Genomic DNA, 23,510 nt, shown 5'->3' with positions numbered 1-23,510 from the left:
ACAGAGGGATCTAATTCAACTTCCAAAGGCCAGAAACACTTTGAGAGGGAGCTGATGCTCCCATATAGGCTCAGAGGACTAGAAATTGTTTGCCAGACAAACTATGTAAGAGAGAGGTCATTCCACTGTGAGCAAACTCGGGTGTCATAAGCAGGTTCGGTAAGTTCTGAGAGCTTCAGGTAGTCTGGAGTGGAGAATGTGGGTGAAGAATGTGACCAGAGATGAGACTGGCAAGTTCTTCAATGGTCAGATCATTTCAGACTTGAATGCCTGGTTAAGAACTTAGACTATGACCCCAAACCTAGCAGAAAATTACTGAAGGTATTTAAGAAGGGGCCAACCAGGATGATCAGATTTCTATATTTAATCTTAAATGCATACTACTAAGCAAAAGAAGCCAATCTGAAAAGGATACATACTGTATGTTTCCAATGATTTGACCTTCTGGAAAAGGCAAAACTATAGAGATAGTGAAAAGATCAGTAGTTGCCAAGGGTTGGGGAAGGGAGGGATGGCTAAGTAGATCGTAGGGGATTTTTAGGTCAATGAAGCTACTCGGTATGATTGTAATGGTGGACACAAGACATTACGCATTTGTCAAAATCCCGTAGAATTGTACAACACAAAGGGTGGACCCTAATGTAAACTACGAAGTTTAGTTAATAGCAATGTATCAATATTGGCTCATAAATTGTTAAAAAAATGCACCACACGGATGGAAGATATTAATAACAGGGGAAACTGAGCAGGGGGAATATATGAGAACTCTGTACTTTCTACTCAATTTTTCTGTAAGCTTAAAACCGCTCTTAAAATGTCTGTCAATTTAAGACAACTGCATCCTAAATATTGTTCACTTGCCTACTCCTTCATTTGGTTTACTGTTTCAGGAATATAAGTTACAAAACAGGGAGATGGAAATAGTCATCTGTAATGTGGTCACTGAAGAACACTGTTTAGGAAACGTAACTTTCCTACAACTGTAAATGTCCTCTCTGGCATGATGTCAGCCACCATGCTACCTTCTTACATATTCTATACCTTACTGAGGAAAACAGTATCACCATGTAGACACTAAAATGTGTGAAAGTATTTATGTATCCCTTTAATTGAAGTATTTTGTTCTTACTTGGAATTGGCTGAAAAGCTTCATCTCGTTGGTTGTCCTCATTGGTGTCTGCATTTATAGCTGTTTAAACAATAAATTGGTATTATGGTAAACAAAATTCACTTACTTTTGTGTGTGTATACAGCTTATTCTCATTGTTCATGGTAGTCATGGTAGTTAAGCTATGTGAGCACTGAATCAATGAATACTGAACCATCATTGTTCCTATGGGAAATACAGGCTTAGGTTCCTATGAGCCTCTGGTCACTACATTTTCATCAACCAATGAATATCTAACCTTGTTTTATGTGTGTGTTTCTGTTTAGAGACACTTTATTTAGTATATACTGCTGATTCATCAACACTGAGCTCACAATCAACAGCATTATAACTCACAGCTACATGAAGCTTATATAATACACACATTTTTCTCCTGAGGTACACCACAGCCTTCTTGTGTTTAGGAACATTAAACAGCATTGTACTACTATACTTGGGGGGGCATTTAAAACAGCAAAATCGCCAACAGAAAGCACAAAAAGGCGAAACATCTAGCACTAAGTAGACCACAAAAGAAGGAACTTGTTTAAAGCATGAGAGCTGAAAAAAGGAGTCCTTTGTTATACCTCAGCTGGGAACAAGAGCATCAAGCAATTAAATTTTTTTTGCTACTCTGTGTGTGTCCACAAATGGCTGTGAAAGTTCTGCAAGTGGAGGGTTCCAGATAAATTTTAGATACAGGTAAATTCACAAATACAGAATCTGCAAGTTAGGATCCATTGAATATGGTATGTATTTCACATTTATAACACATGCTTGTATGTGTGTGATACATGAATTATATTTATACATGTCTGCATACATAGATGATATGCATGTTACATTTGTACATGCATACATACAAATGCTATGCATGTTACATTTATACATGCATGATTGTACATTTATGATTATGTATTACTTTTATGCATGCATATATTTTGATATATAATTTGCATTCATTCATGCCTCTCCATGTGCATACTGCTCCAAATACAAAGAGGGATTACATTGAGCAAGAGCCTTATTTAACATTTTTAATCATAAATTAAATGACTAGATTGCAACACTTGTAGGAAAATAAGAGTTTTGGGGAGAGAATCAGAAAATGTGTGACACTGATCAGCTTTCTGGGTTTGTTTTACATTTGCTATTACATGTGATGATGGCAGCAAAATGTTGACTTATTAATTCTCAGTATTAGAACAATTTACACTGATCTCGGCTTTCTTACAGAAGACTTTAGAAAACCAAAACATTTTCCCAGCTACCCAACTACTATGAGCGTACCTTCAGCTAACATTTTCCAAAATGCAGTCTCACGTGGACTCTGGATTGGTTCTGTTTAAAAAACAAAATAGAACATGATAACAAAATAAGGTAATTTGGCTTCAGTAAATTTTTTGTGTGTGTGTGCGGTACGCGGGCCTCTCACTGTTGTGGCCTCTCCCGTTGCAGAGCACAGGCTCTGGATGCGCAGGCTCAGCGGCCATGGCTCACGGGCCAAGGCGCTCCGTGGCATGTGAGATCCTCCCGGACTGGGGCACGAACCCGCGTCGCCTGCATTGGCAGGCGGACTCTCAACCACTGCGCCACCAGGGAAGCCCCGGCTTCAGGAAATTTTTGATGGAACATTCATTCATTTGTTACTTTAGTCATCTGAAAGTTATACCTTGAGTTCCTATCATGTGCCAGACCCTGTGGTTGGCATTAAAGTTACAGAAATGAACAAGGTCTTATGCTCAAGGAACACGCTCTCAACTTGGGAGACAGACAAGAATCACTGTTAATTATGTTGCAGGGTAATGAGGGCTTTCATAGAGATGCACAGGTGGTATGCACAGAGGGATCTAATTCAACTTCCAAAGGCCAGAAACACTTTGAGAGGGAGCTGATGCTCCCATATAGGCTCAGAGGACTAGAAATTGTTTGCCAGACAAACTATGTAAGAGAGAGGTCATTCCACTGTGAGCAAACTCGGGTGTCATAAGCAGGTTCGGTAAGTTCTGAGAGCTTCAGGTAGTCTGGAGTGGAGAATGTGGGTGAGGAATGTGACCAGAGATGAGACTGGCAAGTTCTTCAATGGTCAGATCATTTCAGACTTGAATGCCTGGTTAAGAACTTAGACTATGACCCCAAACCTAGCAGAAAATTACTGAAGGTATTTAAGAAGGGGCCAACCAGGATGATCAGATTTCTATATTTAATCTTAAATGCATACTACTAAGCAAAAGAAGCCAATCTGAAAAGGATACATACTGTATGTTTCCAATGATTTGACCTTCTGGAAAAGGCAAAACTATAGAGACAGTGAAAAGATCAGTAGTTGCCAAGGGTTGGGGAAGGGAGGGATGGCTAAGTAGATCGTAGGGGATTTTTAGGTCAATGAAGCTACTCGGTATGATTGTAATGGTGGACACAAGACATTACGCATTTGTCAAAATCCCGTAGAATTGTACAACACAAAGGGTGGACCCTAATGTAAACTACGAAGTTTAGTTAATAGCAATGTATCAATATTGGCTCATAAATTGTTAAAAAAATGCACCACACGAATGGAAGATATTAATAACAGGGGAAACTGAGCAGGGGGAATATATGAGAACTCTGTACTTTCTACTCAATTTTTCTGTAAGCTTAAAACCGCTCTTAAAATGTCTGTCAATTTAAGACAACTGCATCCTAAATATTGTTCACTTGCCTACTCCTTCATTTGGTTTACTGTTTCAGGAATATAAGTTACAAAACAGGGAGATGGAAATAGTCATCTGTAATGTGGTCACTGAAGAACACTGTTTAGGAAACGTAACTTTCCTACAACTGTAAATGTCCTCTCTGGCATGATGTCAGCCACCATGCTACCTTCTTACATATTCTATACCTTACTGAGGAAAACAGTATCACCATGTAGACACTAAAATGTGTGAAAGTATTTATGTATCCCTTTAATTGAAGTATTTTGTTCTTACTTGGAATTGGCTGAAAAGCTTCATCTCGTTGGTTGTCCTCATTGGTGTCTGCATTTATAGCTGTTTAAACAATAAATTGGTATTATGGTAAACAAAATTCACTTACTTTTGTGTGTGTATACAGCTTATTCTCATTGTTCATGGTAGTCATGGTAGTTAAGCTATGTGAGCACTGAATCAATGAATACTGAACCATCATTGTTCCTATGGGAAATACAGGCTTAGGTTCCTATGAGCCTCTGGTCACTACATTTTCATCAACCAATGAATATCTAACCTTGTTTTATGTGTGTGTTTCTGTTTAGAGACACTTTATTTAGTATATACTGCTGATTCATCAACACTGAGCTCACAATCAACAGCATTATAACTCACAGCTACATGAAGCTTATATAATACACACATTTTTCTCCTGAGGTACACCACAGCCTTCTTGTGTTTAGGAACATTAAACAGCATTGTACTACTATACTTGGGGGGGCATTTAAAACAGCAAAATCGCCAACAGAAAGCACAAAAAGGCGAAACATCTAGCACTAAGTAGACCACAAAAGAAGGAACTTGTTTAAAGCATGAGAGCTGAAAAAAGGAGTCCTTTGTTATACCTCAGCTGGGAACAAGAGCATCAAGCAATTAAATTTTTTTTGCTACTCTGTGTGTGTCCACAAATGACTGTGAAAGTTCTTTCTGCAAGTGGAGGGTTCCAGATAAATTTTAGATACAGGTAAATTCACAAATACAGAATCTGCAAGTTAGGATCCATTGAATATGGTATGTATTTCACATTTATAACACATGCTTGTATGTGTGTGATACATGAATTATATTTATACATGTCTGCATACATAGATGATATGCATGTTACATTTGTACATGCATACATACAAATGCTATGCATGTTACATTTATACATGCATGATTGTACATTTATGATTATGTATTACTTTTATGCATGCATATATTTTGATATATAATTTGCATTCATTCATGCCTCTCCATGTGCATACTGCTCCAAATACAAAGAGGGATTACATTGAGCAAGAGCCTTATTTAACATTTTTAATCATAAATTAAATGACTAGATTGCAACACTTGTAGGAAAATAAGAGTTTTGGGGAGAGAATCAGAAAATGTGTGACACTGATCAGCTTTCTGGGTTTGTTTTACATTTGCTATTACATGTGATGATGGCAGCAAAATGTTGACTTATTAATTCTCAGTATTAGAACAATTTACACTGATCTCGGCTTTCTTACAGAAGACTTTAGAAAACCAAAACATTTTCCCAGCTACCCAACTACTATGAGCGTACCTTCAGCTAACATTTTCCAAAATGCAGTCTCACGTGGACTCTGGATTGGTTCTGTTTAAAAAACAAAATAGAACATGATAACAAAATAAGGTAATTTGGCTTCAGTAAATTTTTTGTGTGTGTGTGCGGTACGCGGGCCTCTCACTGTTGTGGCCTCTCCCGTTGCAGAGCACAGGCTCTGGATGCGCAGGCTCAGCGGCCATGGCTCACGGGCCAAGGCGCTCCGTGGCATGTGAGATCCTCCCGGACTGGGGCACGAACCCGCGTCGCCTGCATTGGCAGGCGGACTCTCAACCACTGCGCCACCAGGGAAGCCCCGGCTTCAGGAAATTTTTGATGGAACATTCATTCATTTGTTACTTTAGTCATCTGAAAGTTATACCTTGAGTTCCTATCATGTGCCAGACCCTGTGGTTGGCATTAAAGTTACAGAAATGAACAAGGTCTTATGCTCAAGGAACACGCTCTCAACTTGGGAGACAGACAAGAATCACTGTTAATTATGTTGCAGGGTAATGAGGGCTTTCATAGAGATGCACAGGTGGTATGCACAGAGGGATCTAATTCAACTTCCAAAGGCCAGAAACACTTTGAGAGGGAGCTGATGCTCCCATATAGGCTCAGAGGACTAGAAATTGTTTGCCAGACAAACTATGTAAGAGAGAGGTCATTCCACTGTGAGCAAACTCGGGTGTCATAAGCAGGTTCGGTAAGTTCTGAGAGCTTCAGGTAGTCTGGAGTGGAGAATGTGGGTGAGGAATGTGACCAGAGATGAGACTGGCAAGTTCTTCAATGGTCAGATCATTTCAGACTTGAATGCCTGGTTAAGAACTTAGACTATGACCCCAAACCTAGCAGAAAATTACTGAAGGTATTTAAGAAGGGGCCAACCAGGATGATCAGATTTCTATATTTAATCTTAAATGCATACTACTAAGCAAAAGAAGCCAATCTGAAAAGGATACATACTGTATGTTTCCAATGATTTGACCTTCTGGAAAAGGCAAAACTATAGAGACAGTGAAAAGATCAGTAGTTGCCAAGGGTTGGGGAAGGGAGGGATGGCTAAGTAGATCGTAGGGGATTTTTAGGTCAATGAAGCTACTCGGTATGATTGTAATGGTGGACACAAGACATTACGCATTTGTCAAAATCCCGTAGAATTGTACAACACAAAGGGTGGACCCTAATGTAAACTACGAAGTTTAGTTAATAGCAATGTATCAATATTGGCTCATAAATTGTTAAAAAAATGCACCACACGGATGGAAGATATTAATAACAGGGGAAACTGAGCAGGGGGAATATATGAGAACTCTGTACTTTCTACTCAATTTTTCTGTAAGCTTAAAACCGCTCTTAAAATGTCTGTCAATTTAAGACAACTGCATCCTAAATATTGTTCACTTGCCTACTCCTTCATTTGGTTTACTGTTTCAGGAATATAAGTTACAAAACAGGGAGATGGAAATAGTCATCTGTAATGTGGTCACTGAAGAACACTGTTTAGGAAACGTAACTTTCCTACAACTGTAAATGTCCTCTCTGGCATGATGTCAGCCACCATGCTACCTTCTTACATATTCTATACCTTACTGAGGAAAACAGTATCACCATGTAGACACTAAAATGTGTGAAAGTATTTATGTATCCCTTTAATTGAAGTATTTTGTTCTTACTTGGAATTGGCTGAAAAGCTTCATCTCGTTGGTTGTCCTCATTGGTGTCTGCATTTATAGCTGTTTAAACAATAAATTGGTATTATGGTAAACAAAATTCACTTACTTTTGTGTGTGTATACAGCTTATTCTCATTGTTCATGGTAGTCATGGTAGTTAAGCTATGTGAGCACTGAATCAATGAATACTGAACCATCATTGTTCCTATGGGAAATACAGGCTTAGGTTCCTATGAGCCTCTGGTCACTACATTTTCATCAACCAATGAATATCTAACCTTGTTTTATGTGTGTGTTTCTGTTTAGAGACACTTTATTTAGTATATACTGCTGATTCATCAACACTGAGCTCACAATCAACAGCATTATAACTCACAGCTACATGAAGCTTATATAATACACACATTTTTCTCCTGAGGTACACCACAGCCTTCTTGTGTTTAGGAACATTAAACAGCATTGTACTACTATACTTGGGGGGGCATTTAAAACAGCAAAATCGCCAACAGAAAGCACAAAAAGGCGAAACATCTAGCACTAAGTAGACCACAAAAGAAGGAACTTGTTTAAAGCATGAGAGCTGAAAAAAGGAGTCCTTTGTTATACCTCAGCTGGGAACAAGAGCATCAAGCAATTAAATTTTTTTTGCTACTCTGTGTGTGTCCACAAATGACTGTGAAAGTTCTTTCTGCAAGTGGAGGGTTCCAGATAAATTTTAGATACAGGTAAATTCACAAATACAGAATCTGCAAGTTAGGATCCATTGAATATGGTATGTATTTCACATTTATAACACATGCTTGTATGTGTGTGATACATGAAATATATTTATACATGTCTGCATACATAGATGATATGCATGTTACATTTGTACATGCATACATACAAATGCTATGCATGTTACATTTATACATGCATGATTGTACATTTATGATTATGTATTACTTTTATGCATGCATATATTTTGATATATAATTTGCATTCATTCATGCCTCTCCATGTGCATACTGCTCCAAATACAAAGAGGGATTACATTGAGCAAGAGCCTTATTTAACATTTTTAATCATAAATTAAATGACTAGATTGCAACACTTGTAGGAAAATAAGAGTTTTGGGGAGAGAATCAGAAAATGTGTGACACTGATCAGCTTTCTGGGTTTGTTTTACATTTGCTATTACATGTGATGATGGCAGCAAAATGTTGACTTATTAATTCTCAGTATTAGAACAATTTACACTGATCTCGGCTTTCTTACAGAAGACTTTAGAAAACCAAAACATTTTCCCAGCAACCCAACTACTATGAGCGTACCTTCAGCTAACATTTTCCAAAATGCAGTCTCACGTGGACTCTGGATTGGTTCTGTTTAAAAAACAAAATAGAACATGATAACAAAATAAGGTAATTTGGCTTCAGTAAATTTTTTGTGTGTGTGTGCGGTACGCGGGCCTCTCACTGTTGTGGCCTCTCCCGTTGCAGAGCACAGGCTCTGGATGCGCAGGCTCAGCGGCCATGGCTCACGGGCCAAGGCGCTCCGTGGCATGTGAGATCCTCCCGGACTGGGGCACGAACCCGCGTCGCCTGCATTGGCAGGCGGACTCTCAACCACTGCGCCACCAGGGAAGCCCCGGCTTCAGGAAATTTTTGATGGAACATTCATTCATTTGTTACTTTAGTCATCTGAAAGTTATACCTTGAGTTCCTATCATGTGCCAGACCCTGTGGTTGGCATTAAAGTTACAGAAATGAACAAGGTCTTATGCTCAAGGAACACGCTCTCAACTTGGGAGACAGACAAGAATCACTGTTAATTATGTTGCAGGGTAATGAGGGCTTTCATAGCGATGCACAGGTGGTATGCACAGAGGGATCTAATTCAACTTCCAAAGGCCAGAAACACTTTGAGAGGGAGCTGATGCTCCCATATAGGCTCAGAGGACTAGAAATTGTTTGCCAGACAAACTATGTAAGAGAGAGGTCATTCCACTGTGAGCAAACTCGGGTGTCATAAGCAGGTTCGGTGAGTTCTGAGAGCTTCAGGTAGTCTGGAGTGGAGAATGTGGGTGAGGAATGTGACCAGAGATGAGACTGGCAAGTTCTTCAATGGTCAGATCATTTCAGACTTGAATGCCTGGTTAAGAACTTAGACTATGACCCCAAACCTAGCAGAAAATTACTGAAGGTATTTAAGAAGGGGCCAACCAGGATGATCAGATTTCTATATTTAATCTTAAATGCATACTACTAAGCAAAAGAAGCCAATCTGAAAAGGATACATACTGTATGTTTCCAATGATTTGACCTTCTGGAAAAGGCAAAACTATAGAGACAGTGAAAAGATCAGTAGTTGCCAAGGGTTGGGGAAGGGAGGGATGGCTAAGTAGATCGTAGGGGATTTTTAGGTCAATGAAGCTACTCGGTATGATTGTAATGGTGGACACAAGACATTACGCATTTGTCAAAATCCCGTAGAATTGTACAACACAAAGGGTGGACCCTAATGTAAACTACGAAGTTTAGTTAATAGCAATGTATCAATATTGGCTCATAAATTGTTAAAAAAATGCACCACACGGATGGAAGATATTAATAACAGGGGAAACTGAGCAGGGGGAATATATGAGAACTCTGTACTTTCTACTCAATTTTTCTGTAAGCTTAAAACCGCTCTTAAAATGTCTGTCAATTTAAGACAACTGCATCCTAAATATTGTTCACTTGCCTACTCCTTCATTTGGTTTACTGTTTCAGGAATATAAGTTACAAAACAGGGAGATGGAAATAGTCATCTGTAATGTGGTCACTGAAGAACACTGTTTAGGAAACGTAACTTTCCTACAACTGTAAATGTCCTCTCTGGCATGATGTCAGCCACCATGCTACCTTCTTACATATTCTATACCTTACTGAGGAAAACAGTATCACCATGTAGACACTAAAATGTGTGAAAGTATTTATGTATCCCTTTAATTGAAGTATTTTGTTCTTACTTGGAATTGGCTGAAAAGCTTCATCTCGTTGGTTGTCCTCATTGGTGTCTGCATTTATAGCTGTTTAAACAATAAATTGGTATTATGGTAAACAAAATTCACTTACTTTTGTGTGTGTATACAGCTTATTCTCATTGTTCATGGTAGTCATGGTAGTTAAGCTATGTGAGCACTGAATCAATGAATACTGAACCATCATTGTTCCTAAGGGAAATACAGGCTTAGGTTCCTATGAGCCTCTGGTCACTACATTTTCATCAACCAATGAATATCTAACCTTGTTTTATGTGTGTGTTTCTGTTTAGAGACACTTTATTTAGTATATACTGCTGATTCATCAACACTGAGCTCACAATCAACAGCATTATAACTCACACCTACATGAAGCTTATATAATACACACATTTTTCTCCTGAGGTACACCACAGCCTTCTTGTGTTTAGGAACATTAAACAGCATTGTACTACTATACTTGGGGGGGCATTTAAAACAGCAAAATCGCCAACAGAAAGCACAAAAAGGCGAAACATCTAGCACTAAGTAGACCACAAAAGAAGGAACTTGTTTAAAGCATGAGAGCTGAAAAAAGGAGTCCTTTGTTATACCTCAGCTGGGAACAAGAGCATCAAGCAATTAAATTTTTTTTGCTACTCTGTGTGTGTCCACAAATGACTGTGAAAGTTCTTTCTGCAAGTGGAGGGTTCCAGATAAATTTTAGATACAGGTAAATTCACAAATACAGAATCTGCAAGTTAGGATCCATTGAATATGGTATGTATTTCACATTTATAACACATGCTTGTATGTGTGTGATACATGAATTATATTTATACATGTCTGCATACATAGATGATATGCATGTTACATTTGTACATGCATACATACAAATGCTATGCATGTTACATTTATACATGCATGATTGTACATTTATGATTATGTATTACTTTTATGCATGCATATATTTTGATATATAATTTGCATTCATTCATGCCTCTCCATGTGCATACTGCTCCAAATACAAAGAGGGATTACATTGAGCAAGAGCCTTATTTAACATTTTTAATCATAAATTAAATGACTAGATTGCAACACTTGTAGGAAAATAAGAGTTTTGGGGAGAGAATCAGAAAATGTGTGACACTGATCAGCTTTCTGGGTTTGTTTTACATTTGCTATTACATGTGATGATGGCAGCAAAATGTTGACTTATTAATTCTCAGTATTAGAACAATTTACACTGATCTCGGCTTTCTTACAGAAGACTTTAGAAAACCAAAACATTTTCCCAGCAACCCAACTACTATGAGCGTACCTTCAGCTAACATTTTCCAAAATGCAGTCTCACGTGGACTCTGGATTGGTTCTGTTTAAAAAACAAAATAGAACATGATAACAAAATAAGGTAATTTGGCTTCAGTAAATTTTTTGTGTGTGTGTGCGGTACGCGGGCCTCTCACTGTTGTGGCCTCTCCCGTTGCAGAGCACAGGCTCTGGATGCGCAGGCTCAGCGGCCATGGCTCACGGGCCAAGGCGCTCCGTGGCATGTGAGATCCTCCCGGACTGGGGCACGAACCCGCGTCGCCTGCATTGGCAGGCGGACTCTCAACCACTGCGCCACCAGGGAAGCCCCGGCTTCAGGAAATTTTTGATGGAACATTCATTCATTTGTTACTTTAGTCATCTGAAAGTTATACCTTGAGTTCCTATCATGTGCCAGACCCTGTGGTTGGCATTAAAGTTACAGAAATGAACAAGGTCTTATGCTCAAGGAACACGCTCTCAACTTGGGAGACAGACAAGAATCACTGTTAATTATGTTGCAGGGTAATGAGGGCTTTCATAGCGATGCACAGGTGGTATGCACAGAGGGATCTAATTCAACTTCCAAAGGCCAGAAACACTTTGAGAGGGAGCTGATGCTCCCATATAGGCTCAGAGGACTAGAAATTGTTTGCCAGACAAACTATGTAAGAGAGAGGTCATTCCACTGTGAGCAAACTCGGGTGTCATAAGCAGGTTCGGTGAGTTCTGAGAGCTTCAGGTAGTCTGGAGTGGAGAATGTGGGTGAGGAATGTGACCAGAGATGAGACTGGCAAGTTCTTCAATGGTCAGATCATTTCAGACTTGAATGCCTGGTTAAGAACTTAGACTATGACCCCAAACCTAGCAGAAAATTACTGAAGGTATTTAAGAAGGGGCCAACCAGGATGATCAGATTTCTATATTTAATCTTAAATGCATACTACTAAGCAAAAGAAGCCAATCTGAAAAGGATACATACTGTATGTTTCCAATGATTTGACCTTCTGGAAAAGGCAAAACTATAGAGACAGTGAAAAGATCAGTAGTTGCCAAGGGTTGGGGAAGGGAGGGATGGCTAAGTAGATCGTAGGGGATTTTTAGGTCAATGAAGCTACTCGGTATGATTGTAATGGTGGACACAAGACATTACGCATTTGTCAAAATCCCGTAGAATTGTACAACACAAAGGGTGGACCCTAATGTAAACTACGAAGTTTAGTTAATAGCAATGTATCAATATTGGCTCATAAATTGTTAAAAAAATGCACCACACGGATGGAAGATATTAATAACAGGGGAAACTGAGCAGGGGGAATATATGAGAACTCTGTACTTTCTACTCAATTTTTCTGTAAGCTTAAAACCGCTCTTAAAATGTCTGTCAATTTAAGACAACTGCATCCTAAATATTGTTCACTTGCCTACTCCTTCATTTGGTTTACTGTTTCAGGAATATAAGTTACAAAACAGGGAGATGGAAATAGTCATCTGTAATGTGGTCACTGAAGAACACTGTTTAGGAAACGTAACTTTCCTACAACTGTAAATGTCCTCTCTGGCATGATGTCAGCCACCATGCTACCTTCTTACATATTCTATACCTTACTGAGGAAAACAGTATCACCATGTAGACACTAAAATGTGTGAAAGTATTTATGTATCCCTTTAATTGAAGTATTTTGTTCTTACTTGGAATTGGCTGAAAAGCTTCATCTCGTTGGTTGTCCTCATTGGTGTCTGCATTTATAGCTGTTTAAACAATAAATTGGTATTATGGTAAACAAAATTCACTTACTTTTGTGTGTGTATACAGCTTATTCTCATTGTTCATGGTAGTCATGGTAGTTAAGCTATGTGAGCACTGAATCAATGAATACTGAACCATCATTGTTCCTAAGGGAAATACAGGCTTAGGTTCCTATGAGCCTCTGGTCACTACATTTTCATCAACCAATGAATATCTAACCTTGTTTTATGTGTGTGTTTCTGTTTAGAGACACTTTATTTAGTATATACTGCTGATTCATCAACACTGAGCTCACAATCAACAGCATTATAACTCACACCTACATGAAGCTTATATAATACACACATTTTTCTCCTGAGGTACACCACAGCCTTCTTGTGTTTAGGAACATTAAACAGCATTGTACTACTATACTTGGGGGGGCATTTAAAACAGCAAAATCGCCAACAGAAAGCACAAAAAGGCGAAACATCTAGCACTAAGTAGACCACAAAAGAAGGAACTTGTTTAAAGCATGAGAGCTGAAAAAAGGAGTCCTTTGTTATACCTCAGCTGGGAACAAGAGCATCAAGCAATTAAATTTTTTTTGCTACTCTGTGTGTGTCCACAAATGACTGTGAAAGTTCTGCAAGTGGAGGGTTCCAGATAAATTTTAGATACAGGTAAATTCACAAATACAGAATCTGCAAGTTAGGATCCATTGAATATGGTATGTATTTCACATTTATAACACATGCTTGTATGTGTGTGATACATGAATTATATTTATACATGTCTGCATACATAGATGATATGCATGTTACATTTGTACATGCATACATACAAATGCTATGCATGTTACATTTATACATGCATGATTGTACATTTATGATTATGTATTACTTTTATGCATGCATATATTTTGATATATAATTTGCATTCATTCATGCCTCTCCATGTGCATACTGCTCCAAATACAAAGAGGGATTACATTGAGCAAGAGCCTTATTTAACATTTTTAATCATAAATTAAATGACTAGATTGCAACACTTGTAGGAAAATAAGAGTTTTGGGGAGAGAATCAGAAAATGTGTGACACTGATCAGCTTTCTGGGTTTGTTTTACATTTGCTATTACATGTGATGATGGCAGCAAAATGTTGACTTATTAATTCTCAGTATTAGAACAATTTACACTGATCTCGGCTTTCTTACAGAAGACTTTAGAAAACCAAAACATTTTCCCAGCTACCCAACTACTATGAGCGTACCTTCAGCTAACATTTTCCAAAATGCAGTCTCACGTGGACTCTGGATTGGTTCTGTTTAAAAAACAAAATAGAACATGATAACAAAATAAGGTAATTTGGCTTCAGTAAATTTTTTGTGTGTGTGTGCGGTACGCGGGCCTCTCACTGTTGTGGCCTCTCCCGTTGCAGAGCACAGGCTCTGGATGCGCAGGCTCAGCGGCCATGGCTCACGGGCCAAGGCGCTCCGTGGCATGTGAGATCCTCCCGGACTGGGGCACGAACCCGCGTCGCCTGCATTGGCAGGCGGACTCTCAACCACTGCGCCACCAGGGAAGCCCCGGCTTCAGGAAATTTTTGATGGAACATTCATTCATTTGTTACTTTAGTCATCTGAAAGTTATACCTTGAGTTCCTATCATGTGCCAGACCCTGTGGTTGGCATTAAAGTTACAGAAATGAACAAGGTCTTATGCTCAAGGAACACGCTCTCAACTTGGGAGACAGACAAGAATCACTGTTAATTATGTTGCAGGGTAATGAGGGCTTTCATAGCGATGCACAGGTGGTATGCACAGAGGGATCTAATTCAACTTCCAAAGGCCAGAAACACTTTGAGAGGGAGCTGATGCTCCCATATAGGCTCAGAGGACTAGAAATTGTTTGCCAGACAAACTATGTAAGAGAGAGGTCATTCCACTGTGAGCAAACTCGGGTGTCATAAGCAGGTTCGGTAAGTTCTGAGAGCTTCAGGTAGTCTGGAGTGGAGAATGTGGGTGAGGAATGTGACCAGAGATGAGACTGGCAAGTTCTTCAATGGTCAGATCATTTCAGACTTGAATGCCTGGTTAAGAACTTAGACTATGACCCCAAACCTAGCAGAAAATTACTGAAGGTATTTAAGAAGGGGCCAACCAGGATGATCAGATTTCTATATTTAATCTTAAATGCATACTACTAAGCAAAAGAAGCCAATCTGAAAAGGATACATACTGTATGTTTCCAATGATTTGACCTTCTGGAAAAGGCAAAACTATAGAGATAGTGAAAAGATCAGTAGTTGCCAAGGGTTGGGGAAGGGAGGGATGGCTAAGTAGATCGTAGGGGATTTTTAGGTCAATGAAGCTACTCGGTATGATTGTAATGGTGGACACAAGACATTACGCATTTGTCAAAATCCCGTAGAATTGTACAACACAAAGGGTGGACCCTAATGTAAACTACGAAGTTTAGTTAATAGCAATGTATCAATATTGGCTCATAAATTGTTAAAAAAATGCACCACACGGATGGAAGATATTAATAACAGGGGAAACTGAGCAGGGGGAATATATGAGAACTCTGTACTTTCTACTCAATTTTTCTGTAAGCTTAAAACCGCTCTTAAAATGTCTGTCAATTTAAGACAACTGCATCCTAAATATTGTTCACTTGCCTACTCCTTCATTTGGTTTACTGTTTCAGGAATATAAGTTACAAAACAGGGAGATGGAAATAGTCATCTGTAATGTGGTCACTGAAGAACACTGTTTAGGAAACGTAACTTTCCTACAACTGTAAATGTCCTCTCTGGCATGATGTCAGCCACCATGCTACCTTCTTACATATTCTATACCTTACTGAGGAAAACAGTATCACCATGTAGACACTAAAATGTGTGAAAGTATTTATGTATCCCTTTAATTGAAGTATTTTGTTCTTACTTGGAATTGGCTGAAAAGCTTCATCTCGTTGGTTGTCCTCATTGGTGTCTGCATTTATAGCTGTTTAAACAATAAATTGGTATTATGGTAAACAAAATTCACTTACTTTTGTGTGTGTATACAGCTTATTCTCATTGTTCATGGTAGTCATGGTAGTTAAGCTATGTGAGCACTGAATCAATGAATACTGAACCATCATTGTTCCTATGGGAAATACAGGCTTAGGTTCCTATGAGCCTCTGGTCACTACATTTTCATCAACCAATGAATATCTAACCTTGTTTTATGTGTGTGTTTCTGTTTAGAGACACTTTATTTAGTATATACTGCTGATTCATCAACACTGAGCTCACAATCAACAGCATTATAACTCACACCTACATGAAGCTTATATAATACACACATTTTTCTCCTGAGGTACACCACAGCCTTCTTGTGTTTAGGAACATTAAACAGCATTGTACTACTATACTTGGGGGGGCATTTAAAACAGCAAAATCGCCAACAGAAAGCACAAAAAGGCGAAACATCTAGCACTAAGTAGACCACAAAAGAAGGAACTTGTTTAAAGCATGAGAGCTGAAAAAAGGAGTCCTTTGTTATACCTCAGCTGGGAACAAGAGCATCAAGCAATTAAATTTTTTTTGCTACTCTGTGTGTGTCCACAAATGGCTGTGAAAATTCTGCAAGTGGAGGGTTCCAGATAAATTTTAGATACAGGTAAATTCACAAATACAGAATCTGCAAGTTAGGATCCATTGAATATGGTATGTATTTCACATTTATAACACATGCTTGTATGTGTGTGATACATGAATTATATTTATACATGTCTGCATACATAGATGATATGCATGTTACATTTGTACATGCATACATACAAATGCTATGCATGTTACATTTATACATGCATGATTGTACATTTATGATTATGTATTACTTTTATGCATGCATATATTTTGATATATAATTTGCATTCATTCATGCCTCTCCATGTGCATACTGCTCCAAATACAAAGAGGGATTACATTGAGCAAGAGCCTTATTTAACATTTTTAATCATAAATTAAATGACTAGATTGCAACACTTGTAGGAAAATAAGAGTTTTGGGGAGAGAATCAGAAAATGTGTGACACTGATCAGCTTTCTGGGTTTGTTTTACATTTGCTATTACATGTGATGATGGCAGCAAAATGTTGACTTATTAATTCTCAGTATTAGAACAATTTACACTGATCTCGGCTTTCTTACAGAAGACTTTAGAAAACCAAAACATTTTCCCAGCTACCCAACTACTATGAGCGTACCTTCAGCTAACATTTTCCAAAATGCAGTCTCACGTGGACTCTGGATTGGTTCTGTTTAAAAAACAAAATAGAACATGATAACAAAATAAGGTAATTTGGCTTCAGTAAATTTTTTGTGTGTGTGTGCGGTACGCGGGCCTCTCACTGTTGTGGCCTCTCCCGTTGCAGAGCACAGGCTCTGGATGCGCAGGCTCAGCGGCCATGGCTCACGGGCCAAGGCGCTCCGTGGCATGTGAGATCCTCCCGGACTGGGGCACGAACCCGCGTCGCCTGCATTGGCAGGCGGACTCTCAACCACTGCGCCACCAGGGAAGCCCCGGCTTCAGGAAATTTTTGATGGAACATTCATTCATTTGTTACTTTAGTCATCTGAAAGTTATACCTTGAGTTCCTATCATGTGCCAGACCCTGTGGTTGGCATTAAAGTTACAGAAATGAACAAGGTCTTATGCTCAAGGAACACGCTCTCAACTTGGGAGACAGACAAGAATCACTGTTAATTATGTTGCAGGGTAATGAGGGCTTTCATAGAGATGCACAGGTGGTATGCACAGAGGGATCTAATTCAACTTCCAAAGGCCAGAAACACTTTGAGAGGGAGCTGATGCTCCCATATAGGCTCAGAGGACTAGAAATTGTTTGCCAGACAAACTATGTAAGAGAGAGGTCATTCCACTGTGAGCAAACTCGGGTGTCATAAGCAGGTTCGGTAAGTTCTGAGAGCTTCAGGTAGTCTGGAGTGGAGAATGTGGGTGAGGAATGTGACCAGAGATGAGACTGGCAAGTTCTTCAATGGTCAGATCATTTCAGACTTGAATGCCTGGTTAAGAACTTAGACTATGACCCCAAACCTAGCAGAAAATTACTGAAGGTATTTAAGAAGGGGCCAACCAGGATGATCAGATTTCTATATTTAATCTTAAATGCATACTACTAAGCAAAAGAAGCCAATCTGAAAAGGATACATACTGTATGTTTCCAATGATTTGACCTTCTGGAAAAGGCAAAACTATAGAGACAGTGAAAAGATCAGTAGTTGCCAAGGGTTGGGGAAGGGAGGGATGGCTAAGTAGATCGTAGGGGATTTTTAGGTCAATGAAGCTACTCGGTATGATTGTAATGGTGGACACAAGACATTACGCATTTGTCAAAATCCCGTAGAATTGTACAACACAAAGGGTGGACCCTAATGTAAACTACGAAGTTTAGTTAATAGCAATGTATCAATATTGGCTCATAAATTGTTAAAAAAATGCACCACACGAATGGAAGATATTAATAACAGGGGAAACTGAGCAGGGGGAATATATGAGAACTCTGTACTTTCTACTCAATTTTTCTGTAAGCTTAAAACCGCTCTTAAAATGTCTGTCAATTTAAGACAACTGCATCCTAAATATTGTTCACTTGCCTACTCCTTCATTTGGTTTACTGTTTCAGGAATATAAGTTACAAAACAGGGAGATGGAAATAGTCATCTGTAATGTGGTCACTGAAGAACACTGTTTAGGAAACGTAACTTTCCTACAACTGTAAATGTCCTCTCTGGCATGATGTCAGCCACCATGCTACCTTCTTACATATTCTATACCTTACTGAGGAAAACAGTATCACCATGTAGACACTAAAATGTGTGAAAGTATTTATGTATCCCTTTAATTGAAGTATTTTGTTCTTACTTGGAATTGGCTGAAAAGCTTCATCTCGTTGGTTGTCCTCATTGGTGTCTGCATTTATAGCTGTTTAAACAATAAATTGGTATTATGGTAAACAAAATTCACTTACTTTTGTGTGTGTATACAGCTTATTCTCATTGTTCATGGTAGTCATGGTAGTTAAGCTATGTGAGCACTGAATCAATGAATACTGAACCATCATTGTTCCTATGGGAAATACAGGCTTAGGTTCCTATGAGCCTCTGGTCACTACATTTTCATCAACCAATGAATATCTAACCTTGTTTTATGTGTGTGTTTCTGTTTAGAGACACTTTATTTAGTATATACTGCTGATTCATCAACACTGAGCTCACAATCAACAGCATTATAACTCACAGCTACATGAAGCTTATATAATACACACATTTTTCTCCTGAGGTACACCACAGCCTTCTTGTGTTTAGGAACATTAAACAGCATTGTACTACTATACTTGGGGGGGCATTTAAAACAGCAAAATCGCCAACAGAAAGCACAAAAAGGCGAAACATCTAGCACTAAGTAGACCACAAAAGAAGGAACTTGTTTAAAGCATGAGAGCTGAAAAAAGGAGTCCTTTGTTATACCTCAGCTGGGAACAAGAGCATCAAGCAATTAAATTTTTTTTGCTACTCTGTGTGTGTCCACAAATGACTGTGAAAGTTCTTTCTGCAAGTGGAGGGTTCCAGATAAATTTTAGATACAGGTAAATTCACAAATACAGAATCTGCAAGTTAGGATCCATTGAATATGGTATGTATTTCACATTTATAACACATGCTTGTATGTGTGTGATACATGAATTATATTTATACATGTCTGCATACATAGATGATATGCATGTTACATTTGTACATGCATACATACAAATGCTATGCATGTTACATTTATACATGCATGATTGTACATTTATGATTATGTATTACTTTTATGCATGCATATATTTTGATATATAATTTGCATTCATTCATGCCTCTCCATGTGCATACTGCTCCAAATACAAAGAGGGATTACATTGAGCAAGAGCCTTATTTAACATTTTTAATCATAAATTAAATGACTAGATTGCAACACTTGTAGGAAAATAAGAGTTTTGGGGAGAGAATCAGAAAATGTGTGACACTGATCAGCTTTCTGGGTTTGTTTTACATTTGCTATTACATGTGATGATGGCAGCAAAATGTTGACTTATTAATTCTCAGTATTAGAACAATTTACACTGATCTCGGCTTTCTTACAGAAGACTTTAGAAAACCAAAACATTTTCCCAGCTACCCAACTACTATGAGCGTACCTTCAGCTAACATTTTCCAAAATGCAGTCTCACGTGGACTCTGGATTGGTTCTGTTTAAAAAACAAAATAGAACATGATAACAAAATAAGGTAATTTGGCTTCAGTAAATTTTGTGTGTGTGTGTGCGGTACGCGGGCCTCTCACTGTTGTGGCCTCTCCCGTTGCAGAGCACAGGCTCTGGATGCGCAGGCTCAGCGGCCATGGCTCACGGGCCAAGGCGCTCCGTGGCATGTGAGATCCTCCCGGACTGGGGCACGAACCCGCGTCGCCTGCATTGGCAGGCGGACTCTCAACCACTGCGCCACCAGGGAAGCCCCGGCTTCAGGAAATTTTTGATGGAACATTCATTCATTTGTTACTTTAGTCATCTGAAAGTTATACCTTGAGTTCCTATCATGTGCCAGACCCTGTGGTTGGCATTAAAGTTACAGAAATGAACAAGGTCTTATGCTCAAGGAACACGCTCTCAACTTGGGAGACAGACAAGAATCACTGTTAATTATGTTGCAGGGTAATGAGGGCTTTCATAGCGATGCACAGGTGGTATGCACAGAGGGATCTAATTCAACTTCCAAAGGCCAGAAACACTTTGAGAGGGAGCTGATGCTCCCATATAGGCTCAGAGGACTAGAAATTGTTTGCCAGACAAACTATGTAAGAGAGAGGTCATTCCACTGTGAGCAAACTCGGGTGTCATAAGCAGGTTCGGTAAGTTCTGAGAGCTTCAGGTAGTCTGGAGTGGAGAATGTGGGTGAGGAATGTGACCAGAGATGAGACTGGCAAGTTCTTCAATGGTCAGATCATTTCAGACTTGAATGCCTGGTTAAGAACTTAGACTATGACCCCAAACCTAGCAGAAAATTACTGAAGGTATTTAAGAAGGGGCCAACCAGGATGATCAGATTTCTATATTTAATCTTAAATGCATACTACTAAGCAAAAGAAGCCAATCTGAAAAGGATACATACTGTATGTTTCCAATGATTTGACCTTCTGGAAAAGGCAAAACTATAGAGACAGTGAAAAGATCAGTAGTTGCCAAGGGTTGGGGAAGGGAGGGATGGCTAAGTAGATCGTAGGGGATTTTTAGGTCAATGAAGCTACTCGGTATGATTGTAATGGTGGACACAAGACATTACGCATTTGTCAAAATCCCGTAGAATTGTACAACACAAAGGGTGGACCCTAATGTAAACTACGAAGTTTAGTTAATAGCAATGTATCAATATTGGCTCATAAATTGTTAAAAAAATGCACCACACGGATGGAAGATATTAATAACAGGGGAAACTGAGCAGGGGGAATATATGAGAACTCTGTACTTTCTACTCAATTTTTCTGTAAGCTTAAAACCGCTCTTAAAATGTCTGTCAATTTAAGACAACTGCATCCTAAATATTGTTCACTTGCCTACTCCTTCATTTGGTTTACTGTTTCAGGAATATAAGTTACAAAACAGGGAGATGGAAATAGTCATCTGTAATGTGGTCACTGAAGAACACTGTTTAGGAAACGTAACTTTCCTACAACTGTAAATGTCCTCTCTGGCATGATGTCAGCCACCATGCTACCTTCTTACATATTCTATACCTTACTGAGGAAAACAGTATCACCATGTAGACACTAAAATGTGTGAAAGTATTTATGTATCCCTTTAATTGAAGTATTTTGTTCTTACTTGGAATTGGCTGAAAAGCTTCATCTCGTTGGTTGTCCTCATTGGTGTCTGCATTTATAGCTGTTTAAACAATAAATTGGTATTATGGTAAACAAAATTCACTTACTTTTGTGTGTGTATACAGCTTATTCTCATTGTTCATGGTAGTCATGGTAGTTAAGCTATGTGAGCACTGAATCAATGAATACTGAACCATCATTGTTCCTAAGGGAAATACAGGCTTAGGTTCCTATGAGCCTCTGGTCACTACATTTTCATCAACCAATGAATATCTAACCTTGTTTTATGTGTGTGTTTCTGTTTAGAGACACTTTATTTAGTATATACTGCTGATTCATCAACACTGAGCTCACAATCAACAGCATTATAACTCACACCTACATGAAGCTTATATAATACACACATTTTTCTCCTGAGGTACACCACAGCCTTCTTGTGTTTAGGAACATTAAACAGCATTGTACTACTATACTTGGGGGGGCATTTAAAACAGCAAAATCGCCAACAGAAAGCACAAAAAGGCGAAACATCTAGCACTAAGTAGACCACAAAAGAAGGAACTTGTTTAAAGCATGAGAGCTGAAAAAAGGAGTCCTTTGTTATACCTCAGCTGGGAACAAGAGCATCAAGCAATTAAATTTTTTTTGCTACTCTGTGTGTGTCCACAAATGACTGTGAAAGTTCTGCAAGTGGAGGGTTCCAGATAAATTTTAGATACAGGTAAATTCACAAATACAGAATCTGCAAGTTAGGATCCATTGAATATGGTATGTATTTCACATTTATAACACATGCTTGTATGTGTGTGATACATGAAATATATTTATACATGTCTGCATACATAGATGATATGCATGTTACATTTGTACATGCATACATACAAATGCTATGCATGTTACATTTATACATGCATGATTGTACATTTATGATTATGTATTACTTTTATGCATGCATATATTTTGATATATAATTTGCATTCATTCATGCCTCTCCATGTGCATACTGCTCCAAATACAAAGAGGGATTACATTGAGCAAGAGCCTTATTTAACATTTTTAATCATAAATTAAATGACTAGATTGCAACACTTGTAGGAAAATAAGAGTTTTGGGGAGAGAATCAGAAAATGTGTGACACTGATCAGCTTTCTGGGTTTGTTTTACATTTGCTATTACATGTGATGATGGCAGCAAAATGTTGACTTATTAATTCTCAGTATTAGAACAATTTACACTGATCTCGGCTTTCTTACAGAAGACTTTAGAAAACCAAAACATTTTCCCAGCAACCCAACTACTATGAGCGTACCTTCAGCTAACATTTTCCAAAATGCAGTCTCACGTGGACTCTGGATTGGTTCTGTTTAAAAAACAAAATAGAACATGATAACAAAATAAGGTAATTTGGCTTCAGTAAATTTTTTGTGTGTGTGTGCGGTACGCGGGCCTCTCACTGT

This window comes from Mesoplodon bidens (genome assembly GCF_964165515.1).
Source record: "Mesoplodon bidens genome assembly, chromosome: 6".
Taxonomy (NCBI): Eukaryota; Metazoa; Chordata; class Mammalia; order Artiodactyla; family Ziphiidae; genus Mesoplodon; species Mesoplodon bidens.
This window is presented reverse-complemented; position numbering follows the sequence as displayed.